Source organism: Papio anubis, chromosome 8 (assembly GCF_008728515.1).
Source record: "Papio anubis isolate 15944 chromosome 8, Panubis1.0, whole genome shotgun sequence".
Lineage (NCBI taxonomy): Eukaryota > Metazoa > Chordata > Mammalia > Primates > Cercopithecidae > Papio > Papio anubis.
In genome coordinates this window covers 78,548,647-78,568,340 of record NC_044983.1, presented here as the reverse complement: position 1 = coordinate 78,568,340, position 19,694 = coordinate 78,548,647, and positions in this window count along the sequence as shown.

The following is a 19,694-nucleotide window of genomic DNA, read 5'->3' as shown; positions in this document are numbered from 1 at the left end:
GAGAAATTTGGAGATTTCAGTATTCTAATGATAATATGTTCAAGAAATTGAGACTGGTAGGAAATAAATGGTATATTTACATGGCACTTTTTGAATCAGGTCAAGTGTTTTGGCCCTTTAGGCCAACTACAAGAGTTTTAAAAAATCACATTGGTGATTATCAGGATTTCTTTCAATTATAAACTACTTTAAGATTTTTTTAAAAGCACAACTTCACCTATCTGACTAACTGAATAAGAAATCAGAGTTCTTAATCTTTGAAAAAGATGGGAAGTAAAAATATGTATTCAGTCATTTCATATTCAAGATCTTAATAAAAACCAAGTCTATAGAAATTATATAGAATTATTGAATGAATGTAACATGGAGAGTTTTAGGTTTTTAATTTCATCAGACTCAAGTGTTCATCCAAATTATCATCTTTTCTTATGAGAATCTAATACTGCTTATATGACACATTCTTTATGTGTAAATTTTAAAAGACCAAGTTAGGGAATGTTTAGATAATAACAATCAATACATTCCATATTTAATCCCTTCTCTTGTATTATTTTACCTGAGCTTGTACTACTGTTTGTTCTGAAGGTACAAAATGTTTGAATTGCCTTTTCACCTATATTACAATTTTTATTTAAACTATAGCCCTTAAAACTAAACAGACAAATGTAAGAGAAATGTCACTCTTTGACATTTTTGGCTGAAAATCAAAAGAAGAATATATTTATTTTATCCTTCATGTTTACTGTGCAGACCAAGCCAACACTAAAATGTTTACACATAGAGAGAAAATTAAATGTCTTGCTCAACACCAATATTCCACTTAACTTTCTTTATGTCAGTCAGTTGTTTACCCAAAGAAATATGTTGTCATATAAATCTCTCAGTACGGTAGAATATCAAGTGGCTAAGTTATTTGCTTAGAAGAAAACTAATTCATTTCAGTGGCAGAAAGCTTTCCACAATCAATCAAAAATGCAGGACTGAGCCTGGCACAGTGTCTCATGCCTGTAATCCCAGCACTTTGGGAGGCCAAGGTGGGCAGATCACTTGAGACCAGAAGTTTGAGACCAGCCTGGCCAACATGGTGAAAACTCTTCTCTACTAAAAATACCAAAATTGTCCGGGCAGTGGTGCACACCTGTAGTTTCAGCTACTCCGGAGGCTGAGGCATGAGAATCGCTGGAACCTGGGAGGCAGAGGTTGCAGTGAGCTGAGAATGTCTGGGTGACAGAGCGAGACTCTGTCTCAACAACAACAACCACCACCACCACAAAAGAAGACTGAAAATTAAGAGGAAAATAACTTAATCATATTGAACAGCACAACAAACAAAATAAAAATCTGGCTCCTTCAAATGGGATAAATGTAAACTTATATTTCTCTTTCTGCCTTTAACACTCTTACATACAATACGTTTTTATTTACGCAAAAATTTATTTTGTTTAATGCTCATCTTCCATTTATAAGTAAGATGAAATTGTGAAGAGTGGAAACATTTAAAATACATATTCCAATAAACAAATTGGTTAAATGTATTTGGATGAATTTTGGTGAGCAAATAATGCAAATACTTTTCATTTTGTGAACTTTTGAAATATAGTTCTACCATTCTGCTTTGAATTGTTTCTAATGATAAGTTGGCTGTTATTTTAATTCTGTATCTCTGTACATAATGTGTATTTTTCCTCTGGTTGTTTTAAAGATTTTTTTCTTCGCTGATTTTCAGAAAATTAATTATTTGTATCTCTGTAGTCTTCTTCAAGTGTCTTCCTCTTGATGTTCGTTAAAATTATTTCATCTGTGTCTTTATGGTTTTCATTAAATTTTGAAACAGTCTTAGCCATTAGTTATTTTGGAGGAGACTCCAATTATACTTATTTTAGACCATTTTATATTGACCACTTGATATTTCAGACCACTCACTAATTGTCCATTTTGATTAGTATTTTTTTTCTCTGTGTTTCACTTCAAATTGTTTCTATTTGTAGGCCTTCATGTTCCCTAATTTTAATCCTGCAGTGTCTCATTTGGTGGGTATATTCCATCTCAGACAATATTTTTTATCAATATTAATTCCCAATATGACTCATATATGTATCCTCTATTTTTCATCAGGTACATGTTTTTCTATTTTTGAACAAATTAAGCTTATTTATAAGAATATACTTGTCTACTGTTTCTAACGTTTGTCTCATTTGTGGTTTTCCTGCTACTCTGCATCCCCAATTTTTTTTTATTTCTTCTTTATAAAATAGCATTGTGTTTTATGCTGCTATAACATAATACCAGAGTCTGGTAATTTATGGTAAACAGAAATTTATTTAACTTACAGTTCTGGAAGCTGGGAAGTCTGAGGTCAAGGGCCTGTATCTGGTAAGGGCCTTCTTGCCATGTTCACAACATGGTGGGAAGCATCACGTGGGCAAGTGAACACATGAACACAAAAGAAAAGGGGGCTGAGTGCTACATTTTATAAAAAACTCACTTCTGCGATAATTAACCTACTCCTACACTAATGGCACAAATCCATTCACTCCACCCACAGGACCTAATCACCTCTCACTAGGTTCCAGCTTCAAACCAGGTGGCAAGTATTATACAGTTTTCTTTATTTTTTAAATGATTTTTTTTTTTTTATTATGGAGTTTGTTGTGGAATGTAATTAAATTACTAAAAACAGTTTGATCCTTTGAGGCTCTCATTTATCATTGCCAGAGAGGTCCAGAGCTGACTTTAGGGCTAAAGTGATATGAAGGCAATACCATTGTGAGTATTCTACTCAGTTTCTCACGTATTATGAAGTTTTCCCCACTCTGGCTGTTTGGAATTACAAACTTTTCCTATCCCTAGGGATTTTAGGCATGTTTCTGGAGAAGTTTTTCTGCTGTTAGAATGTTTTTCATACATGTGTTAGTCAGTACTCCAGTGAAAACCCCAGTAGAATCATCTGTCTCCAGACTGTATATGCACTTGGATTTTCTCTCTCTCTGGTTCTCTCTCTCTCTCTCTCTCTCTCTCTCTTTTTCTCTTCCCCCCCACCCCCCTTCCCTCATTAAATTGTTCCATGAATTCTGCCTTGACCTTCCAGAACTTCTAACTCTGTTTCCTAAACTCAAGGAAACATCTGGATCTTCTCAAATTCCTCCTCCATCCACACTGCTATCTGGAAACTAGCTCTAGGCAGAAAACTGGCATAATTGTAGGGCTTGCCTTATTTCCCTTCTCCTTTCACTAATATCATGACAACTGGCCACTTTTCAATATCCAAACACTGTCTTTAAAAAATATTCTAGCTGTTTTGTTTAATGTCAAAGAGTAAATTGAATCCCCCCCCCCACTTTTTTTTTATCATGGATGAAAGCAAAAGTGTATTTATTTCTTTGAATTAATTTGATTTCTTTTAAAACTATTTTTTTTATTTTTCTAAATTGTACATTTATATAAGAATAAAATGTTTAAAGTTAAGAAATTCTAAATCTGTTATGAAATAACTTATTTCTGGTAAATTGTGTTCAGCTGCTATGGTTACAGTCAGGTGTGTGTTATATATTCCTCCCTGTACAATTTCAGCAACCAAGTGATATATTACCGTAAAAACAAGTTCCAGACCAAACTCAAATTCACAAATGAATATTTATTAAAGAGCAGCTCACATGTGATCAGTAGTGCAGAATAAATTCCACTCTTTATTCCCAGGTTACTGACAGAAAAATTACACAATAAGTTCTTATGAAAGTAGATGCAACCACGACTTTAAAACAGAAAAGGTAGACCTTCTTACTTAAGTGTCCTGTCCTCTATCTAAAATTAGAGAAGAATACATTCTGTGATTCAGAGATTTCCTAGGATGTTGAGTCACTAAGACAATGTGAATCAGAAAAGAGATGGAGCTGGGCACCATGGCTCATGCTTATAATCCCAGCACTTTGGGAGGCCAAGGCAGGAGGATTGCTTAAGTCTGGGAGTTCAAGACCGACTTGGGTGACATAGTGAAGCCCTTGTCTCTACAATTTTTTTTTTTTTTTTTTAATTAGCTGGGTGTGGTGGCATGCACTTGTAGACCCAGCTACTTGGGAGGTTGAAGCAGGAGGATCTCATGAGCCTAGGAGTTCAAGTCTGCAGTGAGCTGCAATCATGCCACCACATGCCAGCCTTGGTGACAGAGTGAGATCCTCTCTCAGCAGGGAGGGAGGACAGGAAGGAAAGATGGAGAGGGAGTAGCTAACAATGTATTATGAAATTCAGATGAGTGTGGAGTTCCAGAATCCAGAAGTCCTAACATAATACTTGCTGTCTCTTACCAACCCTCTAACCCTCTGCTTTACCTTGACCAAACATTAGTCAGGCATCTCTCTTTCACACACGCCCTTGAACTTTAGCTTGTTCCCCTTGTCGGCGTACCTTGTGTTCTTGCTAATGATAGAAGACAAATTTTCTGTCGAACCAGGATTATACTCCCTTTTGGTTACTCAACTTCTCCTTAAAAGTTTCTGCTAAGCATTGCTTACCTCTCCTTACAAAATAAACCTTTTTTCTTTTTTTATTTTCATATGCTTGCAGATTTATGAGATAAGAATATTCTGCCTATTGGAATACTCTTTTTGAACAACCTCTCTTCTTATCTAAGTATGACTTTGTCTTTATTTGACAGTTGTCTTTATGTGTAATTCAATGTCACACATATACGTGTATATAAAAGATAGTAAGAAGTTGTGCCAGGATGGTATGGTACTGAATAAATATGTGTATCACTCACATACTTATCCTCAGCACCAAAATGAGTCGGGAATTTTTCAGGATCAAAGATCAATCAACTACTGGCCACAACACGGTGGGTGAGTGTGTTTTTGTATATCGATGCATTCACAGTTGTCAGCAACACTGTAAGACCAGACACTCTGTGCCACAGAGACTGTTGCTGGCCAGACTTAGGCCAGAAAGCCTAAGATATTTACTGTCTGACACTTTATGAAAATATTTGCAATGCCTGTTTTATATACTTAGATATATCCAGAAACAAGACAAAATGTCTAATCTCACAGAGATTATGGTCCTCTTTTGTAGCACCTATACAATTTTTATATAAAACAATTATTTTCTTAAGTGGTTCCTAAAATAAGGTGTGAGGTGGGTGTAGGAAGCATGCCCATTCATCTGTGTATTCCTAAACATCAAGCTGAATGCTTATTAAATTCTAATCCTTTCGTTTGTCAAAGAAAGGAAAGGAAGAAGGAAGAAAATAATTTTTTCAGGTATGTATTGATCAACTTAATATCCATTGTGTCATTTTCTTGGTAACTTATGCTTTTATTGAACAAAACATGGTTTATTATGGTTGTGAGTGCTTCTAATCCACTCACATGAACATTATAGCATGATTGTAATAATTTCTGTATTCTGGCCGGGCGCAGTGGCTCACACCTGTAATCCCAGCACTTTGGGAGCCTGAGGCGGGCGGATCAAAAGGTCAAGAGCTCGAGACCATCCTGGCTAACACGGTGAAACCCCGTCTCTACTAAAAATACAAAAAATTAGCCAGACGCGGTGGTGGGCACCTGTGGTCCCAGCTACTTGGGAGGCTGAGGCAGGAGAATGGCATGGGCCCGGGAGGCGGAGCTTGCAGTGAGGCGAGATCGCACCACTGCACTCCAGCCTGGACGACAGAGCAAGACTCCGTCTCAAAAAAAAAGTAGTAATAATAATTTCTGTATTCTGTGAATTTGATAGTAGAAACTTTTGCTCATTATTCATATTTACCAGTGATTTCATGACTACTTAAAAAAAGTATTTTGGGACTGTATAGTATTTTCCTACAGACGTGTTCAAAGGTAAATAACTCATTGCTTTTTAAATTATATTTTATGACTTGTATTAGTTCTTTGTGTTTAATTTTTTTCCACTGCAATATTTTTAAGCATTTTAATACAAAAATTTGGGGACCTTTACCAGAGATGAGTGTCATGTAATATTAATAATGTCATTAAAAACCCAATAAATCATTAAGTACAATGCCAGTAGAGATGAAATGAGTAAAAATACATCTTTTTAAAAATCCTTATTTTGGAGTAGAAGACATCCGTGAATTTTGGGTTTTTATGCAAAAGTTTGATGATAGTGCTCCAGGGTCAACTTCCTAATTATTTTTTTGTAATATTAATATTAAAATCAATTTACATTCCATGGGAATTTACCAACTAGTATTGGAGAGAAGAGGCCTTAAGGAGGATAGTACCTAAGGTATGTCAAACTGGGATAATAATTTGCTGAGGATAATTAATGAAAAATCGAGAGTTGAGGGTATCTCACAAATTAGTGAAAAAAGTTAAACTTACTGCTGTAATTTCCAGATAGAACACAGATTAAGTATTAAAGGTATTTAAGTTATTGATTTTAGCATTTTTGAAAACACTAAATTCATTCTTTAATTTTCATTAATTTTAATTTAAATTTTTGTCACATTATTAAATGTGAGCTCTTTACTTTTAAAACGCAGAAGGCAATACGACATCAACAACAATAACAATGACTAAAGTTCCTCTCTCATCTCTTCCTCAACACTTTCCTTTTCAGAGAAGAAAAGAACTTAGAAGTGTGCATTTATGTGTGTGTGTGTGTGTGTTGAAATTTATCTCTATATATTGACAAAACAAAAAGAATTCTTATGTATCCTTATTCGTTACTTTTAAACACTTAAGTGATTTTTTTTAATGGGAGATAAAAATTTTTATCTCACTTTCAAACACACATTTTTTCTTCATCCATCCTCCACATAAAATTACTTCTTCGGTTCTAGTTAAATTCATATTCAGTATTTTGGTTATTATAATGATATCAAATTCCAGCAATTCTATAGTTATATTCTCCTCCTTGAATAACTTTTATTTTTACTGGAGTCAGTCTTCATATTTTCCTTTTGTTTATTTTATTTTTGTGTTATCTTTGCTAATTCATTTCCAAATCTATAAGATACTGTGATTTAACATCCTATAAGCTTTAAAGCAGAAACATAATTTTATTTCATACCCCTCTCTTAAGCCCTCTAATGTCTTGCTCCATTTCAAATGCTTTGCTCTCTAGAACTTGCTGTTCTGCTGTTCAAGAACTTTTATTTGTCAGTATTCTAGGGATTTTTTTTTATTTCCCTTCTTCTCTTTCTCTCTCTTGTTTAGTTAAACATATTTAGAAGAACATATTATTGCAGAATTTTCTGAAGCTGTATGGATGGTAAGTATGACATTATACATGACAACATTTATTATATTATCACATTTGATTGATAATATGGCCGACAATTTAAGTCATATTTGAAAAAAAGCATTTCTACTCAGAATGATAAAAACAATTCATCATTGTATCAGTGAGGATTCTCCAAAGAAACAATCAAATAGTGTGTGTGTGTGTGTGTGTGTGTGTGTCTGGTATTGACTCATGAGATATTGGTTCATATAAGGGATTGGTTCATGAGGTTTTGGAAAACGAGAAGTTCCATAATCTGCCATCTTCAAACTGGAGAACCAGGGAAGCCATTGGTGTAGTTAGAAGGCCTGGGAAGCTGGAAAGCTAATGACATAGATTCTATTGTGACTCTGAATGCCTGAGAACCAGGAGCACTGAATGTGCAAGACCAATGTCCCTGATCAACCATTCACGCAGAGAACCAGTGAATACAATCTTCCTCCACCTTTCTGTTCTATTCACACTGGTTAGATGAGACCTACCCACATTTGGGAGAGCAATTCACTTTACTCTGTCTAGTGATTCAAATGATAATCTCTTGCGGAAACATCCTCACAGACACATGGAGAAATCATATTTAACCAGATATCTAAGCATAGCATGATCCAGTTAAGTAACAAATGAAATTACTATCACAATTGTCTTCCAGATCCAGTGAGTCTATTTGTTTCTTCGTTGAGAACTCTATTTGATTTTTCAGTTCTTGTAATATGACTTGTTTTGTTTCTGTGGAACATTTAAAAATCTGATAATTATGTGCTTTGACATTAGGCTTTTTAAATTTGTTGTGCAAAGTAATTAGTATTTTCAATTTGGAGATTCATAAATGTTAGATCTAGAAAACATTCCTGTTACTTTCTTGATCATTTTTTTCATTCTTTCTGGAATGGCTGTAAGTCAGATTTTGCATTTCCTAAGTTGTTTTCATAGTTTTTATAGCCTTCTCTTTTTAAATTTTTTTAACTTTTATTTTAGATTCAAGGGTACAAGCGCAGGTTTGTTATATAGGTAAATTTCATGTCACGGGGCTTTGGTGTACCCAATAGGTTACAGGCACTATGCTTATGACACAGGTAATAAGCATAGAATCTGACAGGTGGTTTTCGATCTTTACTCTCCCCCCATACTACACCATGAATTAGGTCTGTTGTTAGCTCAGTGTCTGTTGTTCCCTTCTTTGTGTCCATGTGTACTCAATGTTTATCTCCCACTTATAAGTGAGAACATGCAGTATTTGGTTTTCTTTTCCTGCATCAGTTTGCTTCAGATAATGACCAACAGCTCCAAGTTGGTGCAAAGGACATAATCTCATTCTTTTTTGTATGACTGCATAGTATTTCATGGTGTATGTGTACCAGATTTTCTTTCTCCAGTCCTCCAGTGATGGTCTCCTAGGTTGATTCCATGATTCCATGTCTTTGCTACTGTCAATAGTACTACAATGAACATATGAAGGCATGTATCTTTTTGGTAAAATGTTTTATTTCCACTGAGTATATGCCCAGTAATGGGATTGCTGGGTCAAATGGTAGTTCTGTTTTAAATTCCTTGAGAAATCTCCAACTTGTTTTCCACAGAGACTGAACTATTTTACATTCCCACCAACTGTGTATAATCATTCAATTTTCTCCATAGGCTCATCACCATGTTATCACCATGTTATTTTTTGACTTCTTTTTTTTTTTTTTTTTTTTTTTTTTTTTTTAGATGGAGTCTGGCTGTGTCGCCCAGGCTAGAGTGCAGTGGCACAATATCAGCTCACTGCAAGCTCCGCCTTCCGGGTTCATGCCATTCTCCTGCCTCAGCCTCCTGAGTAGCTGGGATTACAGGCGCCCGCCATCACACACAGCTAATTTTTCTGTTTTTAGTAGAGATGGGGTTTCACTGTGTTAGGATGGTCTTGATCTCCTGACCTTGTGATCAGCCCACCTTGGCCTCCAAAAGTGCTGGGATTACAGGTGTGAGCCACCACGCCCGGCCACTTCTTAATAATAGCCATTCTGACTGGTGTGAGATGGTATCTCATTGTGGTTTTGATTTTTATTTCTCTAATAATTAGTGATGTTGAGCATTTTTCTATGAGTTTGCTGGGCATGTTTATGTCTTCTTTTGAGAAGTGTCTTCATGTCTTTGCTCACTTTTTAATGAGATTGTTTTTTCAGGTAAATGTATTTATGTTCCTTATAGATTCTGGATATTAGACCTTTGTTGGATACACAGTTGCAAATATATTCTCCCATTTGGTAGGTTATCTGTTTACTCTGATAGTTTCTTTTACTGTGCAGAAGCTTTTCACTTTAATTAGGCCCTATTTGTCAATTTCTGTTTTTGTTGCAACTGCTTTTTGTGTCTTCTTCATGAAATCTTTGCCAGAGCCTATGTCCAGAATGATATTTCCCAGGCTATTGATAGGGAGAGGAAGCAGAGAAATTCTAGGCAGGAAAGGGCAGATCCCTAACAAAACCCCACCCTCCAGCCTGAAACTGCAGCCCAAAGTGAGAACCTTGTTTCTCCACTTGAATGTTTCCTTTTCCAAAACCACCCAAAAACTTGCTGACTTTATCTCTACCTATCTTGATTTTATTTCAGAAACATGGGTGGCACAATTATGCTTGGGGGAATATAAAATCTTTTTTAGATTTAACAAAAATACATAAAACCTTAAGTTTTTCCAAGATTAATTACCATCCTAACATCATTAGTCTCCCTGCTATATTGCCAGTAAAGACCTTAACTTCTTGAATAATGCATTGCTAAACAGATTTTATAGAAATACCATTTAAACAATGAAACAAAGTTTGGTCAGCAGAATACTTTCCTGGAGAAAGCTGTACAGGAAAATGGAGTATTTCTTTTCATAAACGGAAGAGAGTTGTTTCTGTGCAGTGACATGCTAGATTCACATGAATACACTGCTTCTCATTTTACTTCAAAGCTAACCTGGTTAATTAATAGATTCTGCTAAGAGTTGACTCAATTTGACTATGAAGCAGTGACAGAGAAAAGCAAAATAGTAAAAATAGGAAGAGTCAGCATTACATGAAGCTGTACAGGAAAATGGAGTATTTCTTTTCATAAACGGAAGATGAGTCACTGTTTTCACTAGTGCAGTGACATGCTAGAGTTCACATGTATTATACATGTGCTTAATTCTGCATTTTCTCTCTGTTGTAACATATGCTCACTGATTTGCTTTTATATTATGAAATTGCCTACATAATATTCTAGAGCAGTTCTTATATGTATTCTATCTATAAAATGTTCAATTTATCGACAAACTGAGTAAATACAGAGCTTAGCATTTGGATTATCTCTGCTTATTAAATGCAATAGATTTGGTTAAACACTGGGTCACAGAGATTTACAATTTCTCAGTTTATTTGTTTTTTTCTAAATAAAGGACAAATACATCAAATCAATTAATGCAGATATTCCCCTTTTTCCTTACGATAACTAATAAATAGCTTAGTTACAATCAAATAAAGAAATGAAAATATTTCTGATAGTTTCACCTTCATAGTGGTATAAAATCACTTTTTATCATTCACCTCATAGATATATATCATTTGCAGGATATTTGAACATAGAAATGATGAAACTTTTTTTTCTCATTCTTCCTTTATTCTCAAATACACTCCATCAATAAAAAAGACTCCAACTTACTTTAGATTAATTAATATTTGAATTATCATTAACAAAGTATTAATGTTGTCTACAACAATGTATTTCCTAAGGTTTATCTGTTTGGGGACAACTGATAAATATTTGGCATATGATGGTAATAGAAGGTTGTTAACAGACATGTTTAAATGAGAGGTGAAAAGCAGATATTAAAGTGCTTATAGTACAGTAACACTATTTTTATTAGAAATGTACACAGCTGAAACTTTTATTCCCCTACAGAACAGGTGCCTTCAAATAGTTTTGTCATTAGACATATATATACATTCTAAACTCATCAAAAAGAGAAGTGGATTCAGTACAAAATTATTATGTGTCAAGTATACTTTCAACCCTGGCAGGATGGATAATATTCCTAGGACACATCCCTTGATATTATTAACCTTATAAGACAATTGAATAGGGGTGAATATATTCTTCTAATGTTTTACAATATGGCATCAAATATCTGCTCCTCAAAAAAGCATTCCTCTTATTTGACATTTATTCTCCTTAGGGACTAAATTGTCTTTGATATAAATTTTGCCACATTTTATTATAATGGTCTGAGTCCTTCATTTGAAATGCTCTATATTCTCTTCACACTTTGTGCCAGTTATCAATTTATTGCCTCTCAGCTACAAATTTACTCTTTACTACCTGTTCTGCAATAATGGACCACTGCCATATGTACACACAATAAATCTTCCATCTAGCCTTCCTGAAAGGGCTGTGGCCATTTACAAGAGTGACTGCACAGGGGAAAATAAAATGAGCAGAACTTTTGGAGATTACGAGGCCCTGACTCTGAATGAACACTAATTTGTGGGGACCCAAAATTGCACTGTGGTCCACCAGAGAGGGAACATAAAGTGCTCTGGTGATAGATGGAGACTGAGGTCAAACTCATAGTGGGCCCAGTGGGCCCAGAAGTCTATCCTGTGTTTTCCCCTCCAGTGCCTGAATCTGTAATTGGGATAGGCATGTTTGGTCACTGGAAGAATCCCCACAGTGGCTTCATGACTCATTGGACAAAAGGGCATTGGCATAGCTAAAAGTGATTTAGTTTTAAAAAACTGACAAGACTCTATCAGTTTAAAAAATGTCACCAACTGAGGTGCACTGCATTAGGATACAAGAGATGAGAAAAAAAATATTACCAAGATTTCTTGCATGTACACCAATGATGGTAACTCTATTAATGATAGCCCCATTAAATGCTGTGTCTCTGACTAAATATATGAAAAAAAATAATCGTAGATATAGGTGTGTGGTCTTCTCTTTGAACAATCCCAAAATTATCTCAATGTTGTAGCTGCATTTCTAATTGGATTAAAGAGCCCCGCCACTAGTGTCCATTTGACAATATGACATGAGACCAAAGCAGTAAATGGTGAGCTGAAACCAAAGCTGGAGAACAGATATAGCCCATTGTCCAAGATTATTAGAACACTGAAGGAGTATTACTATTTTTCTGGGAGTGGGAGCAGAGAGAGTACAAATTATGCCAGCAAAACTATATTGGTGAATGATTGTATTAGTGTGTTTTCGCAGTGCTATAAAGAACTTCCTGAGACTGGGTAATTTACGAAGAAAAAGGTTTATCTGACTGACAGTTCCACATGGCTGGGGAGGCCTCAGGAAACTTACAATCATGGTGGAAGGTAAAGGGGAGGCAAGGACCTTCTTCATAAGGTGACTGGTGAGAGAGAGTGAGGGGGAAACTGCCAAACACTTTTAAACCACCGGATCTTGTGAGAACTATCTCACCATCACAAAAACAGCATGGGGAAATTCACCCCCCACGATACAGTCACCTCCCACAAGGTCCCTCCCTTGATATGTGGGGATTACAAATCGAGATGAGATTTGTGTGGGGACATAGAGCCAAATAATATTAATAGTAAACAATAAATGTTTGAACAGATTTTTTTGTGTGTGCATATATATACACACACACACTATATATGTGTGTGTATATATGTGTGTGTGTATACATATATATATATATGCACATATATATAAGCACTCAAAACAATGAAAGAAGAAATATGTAATTTATAAGGTGACCATGAGTGCTGGCAATGTGGAAAGATTTGCAATTTCTGATATGGAGTTTATTGTAAATGTCTTTGAGCTGGTGACATTGGGGAACAAATACATTACAGAGGAACTTATTTAAGTAACATTTTTTTTTGTTTGGACTTTTACTTTGTAAACAGGGAAATAATATTATTGGAGCAAAGCCAAATTAGGTATGGGGAGAAAGTCAGCACAATATTGATTTCTTCCCAAGCATAAACATTTTGAGGCAAACAACAGTTTTCCTTGTAAACATCTTAGGTGGTAGTTTCCAAGCCTCACAAGTGCAGGTTCCAATTTACTTTTATCCATGAAAGAGTGTTCAATTTAGGAAATTGTCCTAAGAAAGAGTTAAATGAAAAGCAATTTGACAAAACATACAAACAAATCCTGAGATTATTTTGTTAATTATGAGTTTCATATAAGCAGCAAAAGAAAATGTGGCAGAAATCACAACATAGCTGGCTATAGAAATCACCAGAAAGTAAATTATTAAAATCTAAATACTTTATACCTTATTGAAGAATATCAAATTTCAATGACAAGTCTCATAAATCAGATATTAAGTGAAAAAATAAATATAAAAATTTAGATATTTAAAAGTACTGTAGAACTTTTTTTGTGGAGCATAGATTTAAGGAGGTTAAAGATATTATTTTACTAAAGAAAATTCAAGACCACAGAATTCTCCCTAGCTAGTAGTCTGATTCATCTGATTAATTATCTAAAATTTTAAGGAAAGTGTTTTTTCTATCACCTCGCAATAAATAGTGAGCCTCAATTGCTAGCCTATTGATTCTGATGAATCCTGTGGTGATTAAAATGCATTAAATAATCTTTAACGCATTTAAGGAGCTTTTGAATTTCTAATGTAAATTCAAATTGAAAAAACTTAAACTTTAAATGATGTGGTAGAAATGAACTCATTTTAGAAATTCTAAAATCAGTTTTAATATTTACTGCTGTTAATTTCTTGGTGAACTTCAATGTACAGGCTATAGTATTAAGTTTCAAAATATGAATGTAAGGAAAATAGAAATATACCCACAAATTCTATAATAAATCCAAGGAGTTATGTAACATAAATTAAAATATCTTTGTTTTAGAATACCTATTATGGTGTTATTTTGCTATGTATATATAAAAAGGCATTTTAAATATAGCTGATAGTTTATATTTATTAAGATATAAGACTTAACTAGATGCTTTTCTCATTATAACATGTCATTGTCCATGAAATTGCTTAAATATGAATACAATATAACAATGGTTTGTCCTTGTTTACTAGATTACCAAATGTATTCATCAGTGTTAGTATTTAGCAGATAGCATGTATTTTAAATACAACTGTAGAAACTGAATTTATTTAAACCCTACAATTTGAAAAAATAAACAATGGTGCAAATACATATAATTCTTACAAGATGAAGTGAACATACATTTTTAAGTGACACAGAAAAACTGATTTAAATGGTCATAATTAAATGGTCATAATTTAAACTTTTTAATTGGGTATTTTCATTGACATGTTCTGTAAAATTAGTTCATGTGTAGTTCTCAGATCTCCACAGCTCCAAGTCAAAACTAATTAAACTTAGGTTAGAAAGCCACAATTGAAATTGTTAGCTTAATTGGTTATTTGAGAATTAAATATGTTACAAAAATGTGTTCTGAAGTTTTCCTTTCACCTAGTTTGAATATATCACTGATGTTTTAGTAGTTTATTATATTAAAGAAGTGACATTTTAATGTATAATTTTGATATGTACAAATAAACCTAAAATACATTATTTTATCAATGAAATAATTATTCTGTGCAGAAAAGAGGTGTTGAAAGTAATGAATTTTCGTGAATAAATCACTAGAGTTAGATCTATAATCAGCATTAAATATAGAAACAAACGTGGGGAAAGAATAAAATCTTGTGGATCCCTGATATAACACCCTAATTCAGTAATGTTAATGTGCAGATGGAAACAATAAGCTCATTTTCTGAAACATTTAATTTGAACTAATTTTAGACTTACAGAAAAGTTGCATAAATATTATATAGAGTATTCATATATTCCTCACCAGCTTCAGCTAATGTTAGCAACTTATATGATTATATGTAATTATCAGGAAGAAGAAATTAATATTGGTACGATATTAGTAACTAAAATGGAAACATCATTTAAATTTCATCTTTTTTTCTAATGTTATTTTTTTGGTTCAAGAATACTACTGAGGATTTTACATAGCATTTCATTATGATTTCTCCCTAATCTCTTTCAGACCTTCAATCTTTTCAGTATTTCCTTGTCTTTTATGATCTGACACTTTGGAAGAGTACTAATTAGTTATTTTTCAAATGACCTTCAACTTTGATTTGTCTGATATATTTCCATGATTGAAATGAGGTTATCATTTTCAGAAAGAACACCACAGAAATGATACGGTGCCCTTACTAGCGTATCACAGCATATGGTTCATCATGCCAATGTTTTAGTACTGGGGATATTTACTTAATAATTCTGTTAACTTGGTATCTGCTGGATTTATCAAGTGTAAGGTTATTAACTTCACCCTTGTGTTTAATAAATATTTTGGGAAATACATTTGAGAATATGGATATATTGTTTCTCCTATAACCCTTGTACAGTAATTTTAACATTCACTGGCAAATCTTGTCTTCAATAATTATTAGGGGTATTTGCATAATGGTGATGCTTTATTTCCCTCTTTCCTTTAACACATATAAAAACCTCTTGTTAGAAAAAGCTGTTCATTTGCCGTCATTTATAAATTTATATCAGCATGGTCTCATTAATGTTAATTTTATTCACAAGGTTATAACTTAATGTTATCCTTAATATTGTTGCTCAAATTAATACAGCTTTGACTACTAGGGGCTCCTCCAAGTTGACCACTTTGGTTCTTTTATGAAGCCCTCATTTTATTCATTTTTTGGAAGAGTTTATTACTTTCTGATGCCAAAAGATATTCCAGGTTAACTTGTATTTTTCCTGGAATCACCTAAGTGTCCAAGGATCCCATGTTCCTTTTATTGAGATTAGTTTTTAGAAACTAAAAGTGATTGCTAGGTATGCTCGCTTTTACGGTTTAATTGTGTTTGTTAATTTGGGGGGTATGTTAAGAGTAAATAAAATAGTACTACGGTTCTAAGGATCATATTGTTACTGCAAGGAGGACCTTGAGTGTAGTTTTCCAGGTCCTTGGCATTTTGAACACAGAATTGGACAAAATGCGCAAAGTAACAACGTAACAAAACAGGAAGGAAGCAGTGAAAGCAGAAATTTATCAAAGCAAGAAAGGACTCCATAGGGTGGAAGTGGGTGCAAGCAAGCAACTCAACTGCCAGGTTACATGTTACAAAGTTTGCTGGGTTTTAGGAACTTCTTTTTGAGGTCCCTATTGGTTACCCATTATCCAGATGAAGGATTTGGTCTGTGGCTAATTAAAGGCTGACGTGGATGAATTGGCACTCTATGCAGATGAACAGATGGCACATGCTTGGCCCCCAGGCCAATCCAGGGCACTTTCCCTTTCCGTCTGAGACACAGTGGAAGGAGGAGATTGTAGGGAGAGCAGCCTTTGATCTTCTGTTATCAGCATGGGGCAAGGGGTTTTTCCCTTTGGGTTTAACTTTAGGAAGTTTGAGTTAATTAGCCTTATGTTCCCTGCCCACAAACCTTGGTGGTTTCTCTTTAAGGAAGTCAGCACAAATTGGCCTTAGATTCCCTGGCCCCAGACCTCAGTGATTTTCCTTGATTCAGCATAAACTGGTCATAACTTTACTGCCTCTAGACTCTATTCTCCTGTCTTACTATGTTTAAAATATATATACTGAGAGATCCTCAGACATTTTACTATCCCTGACACACTGACCTTCCATTCCATTCTTTTTTCCACTTCTTTCCCACCCACTCCTTGTAGGTAACTAATTGCAAGAGGTTCTTGCTTATCTTTCCTTTCAATTCTGATGGGGTCAGTTTTGTTTTTCTTAGGAAACTTCCCATTTTACTGAGGTTTTCAAATTCATTTGATAGAGGTCTACAAAGTCTTCTCTTATGATTTACTAACCATTTCTTCTGTTTCAATGATTACTCCTTTGTCATTTCATATTTTATATGCCCTCTTTCCCCACATTTTGTATCATCATGTTTCTTCCCCTTTTCTTATGATTAAGTTATCTTACAATTTTATGTATTTTAACTTTTTAAAATACCATGATTTTGATTTATTCATTAGATCGGTTACTTGTCTCTATAATTGTTTTTATAAAAAATGTCAAAAAAGCTTTCTTTAATATACTTTTATGTCCTTTACTATACTTTTTGTTTATTATTTACTTACTTGCTTACTTTATTAACTAGAAATTTAATTGATATATTTTCTTTTCTCTTTATTGATAAAACTATTTAATGGTATATAATTAATCATCCTCTGAGAACTGTTGTAATTGAATTTCATTGATTCTGACATACAGTGCTTTTTCTGTCATTATTTTCTTTTCATTTTTTCTTTTTCTTCCTTTCTTTTTTTTTTTTTTTTTTTGGATGGGGTTTTTCTTTTTTTTCCCGGGTGGGAGTGCAGGGCCTTTTTTTGGTCCCCTCCAAGCTCCCCCCTCCCGGGCCCATGCCATTCTCCTGCCTCTGCCTCAGGCTCCTGAGTGGCTGGGACTACAGGTGCCCACCACCACTCCCAGCTAATTTTTTTTTTTTTTTTTTGTATTTTTTGTAAGTAGAGATAGGGTTTCACCATGTTAGCCAGGATGGTCTTGATCTCCTGACCTTGTGATCCACCCGCCTAGGCCTCCCAAAGTGCTGGGATTACAGGCATGAGCCACCATGCCAGGCCTTCTGTCATTATTTTTTAAATGTTCTTTAATTTTAGTTTATTTTTCTCCTTTTACCAAGCAGTTATGTAATGAAAGGTTTTGTGTTTGCTTTGTTTGCTTTAATTTCCCAGGGGAAGAATCTTCTTGTTTTATGTTTTTGTTTGTAAATTCTAGTTGTATTGCACTGTAATCAGTGAGCGTTGCTTGTAGTCTTCCTACATTATGGAAATTACTGATTTTTTCTTTGTGACTTATATGTGATTCATTTTTCTGTGTATTTTTTGAACTTTGAGAAGATGTTTGTTTTACTAAAAATGTTTGAAATTTGATTTATTTTCATAGTAACTCCCACATTTATTATATTGATTAGATCTTTTATCTCCTTATTTTTATTGTCCACTTCATTTGTCTTTACTGAGAGTGATGTATTAGTGATTTTACTAATATGTTTATATCAATATCTCCTTGGATATCCTATTACCAGATTTATAGAGCTGGTTGCTGTGTTTTTTGATTCATAATTAGTAATACATTTACATATTCATTGTGGATTATAGCTCTTAGCAATTAAGTTTGTCCTTTTTTATCATGGTTACTGCACTGAGGCTTGTATCCTACTTTGATAACAAGATTGATACTTCTGTTCTGATTTTGATCCCACTTGCCTGGTATACTTCTGCTAATTTCTTTTTGGTCTTTTCAAAGCCTTCATTTTAGAATTGCTCCTTGTAAAAACATGAAACTTGGGGTCTGACTTGCAACACTATTAAACATCGTTTTCTTCTAATAAGTGAAACAAGTGCATTCACATTCATTGTTATGAGAAATGCGTTTGATGACATATTTATCATAATATTTGTAACTATGCACATATTGTTTATTTACTCTATGTATTTCTCCATGAAATATATTATTTAATTTGTGCTTTAAAAATTCAAGGTATTACTGATAAAGGTTGTATTTTTGTTCGACAATATATGACGGTACTTATAAATTCTTAAATCACTTTTGTCTCCTTCATTGTTCCTTCATATTTTAACAGACTATTTTTAGAGCACTTTCAGGTTTATAGCAAAATTGAGCATAAGGTACAGAGATATCTTATATGCCCTCTTTCCCCACACATGCATAGCCTCCTTCTTTGTCAACATCCTTTACCAGAGTGACACGTTTGTCCCAATTGATGAACCTCTGTTGACACATCGTCACCCAGAATCTATAGTTTAAATTAGAGTTAACTCTTTGAATTTTACATTCTATTTTTTTGGAAATATTTATAATGATGTACATCTAATATTATAGTAACATACAGAGTAGGTACAGTGCCCTAAAAATTCTCTGTGCTCCACCTACTCGTCCCTCCCTCCTCTCTAATCCCTAGCAACCGCTGATAGTTTTTACTTTTTCCGTAGTTTTTCACATGTCATATGCTTGAAATCACACAGTATGTAGATGGACTTTTTTGCTTAGTAATACACATTTACTTTTCCTTTATTTATTTATTTATTTTTCATGGCTTAAAGACTCATTCCTTTTTAGTGCTGAATAATATTCCACTATCTGGATGTACCACAGTTTACTTATTCACTTACTGAAGGATATCTTGGCTACTTCCAAGTTTTGGCAATTGTGAATAAAGCTTCTATAAGCATTAATGTGCAGGTTTTTTGTGGGGACTTTAGATTGCCACTCATTTGGGGAAATACCAAGGAGCATAATTGCTGAATCTTATCATAAGGATATATTTAGTTCTCTACAAAACTGCCAAACTGTCTTCAAATGTAACTGTACCATTTTGCATTCCCACCACCAATGAATGAGAGTTCCTGTTGCTTCACACACTTGCCAGCACTCAGCTCCGGATTTTGTTTATTCT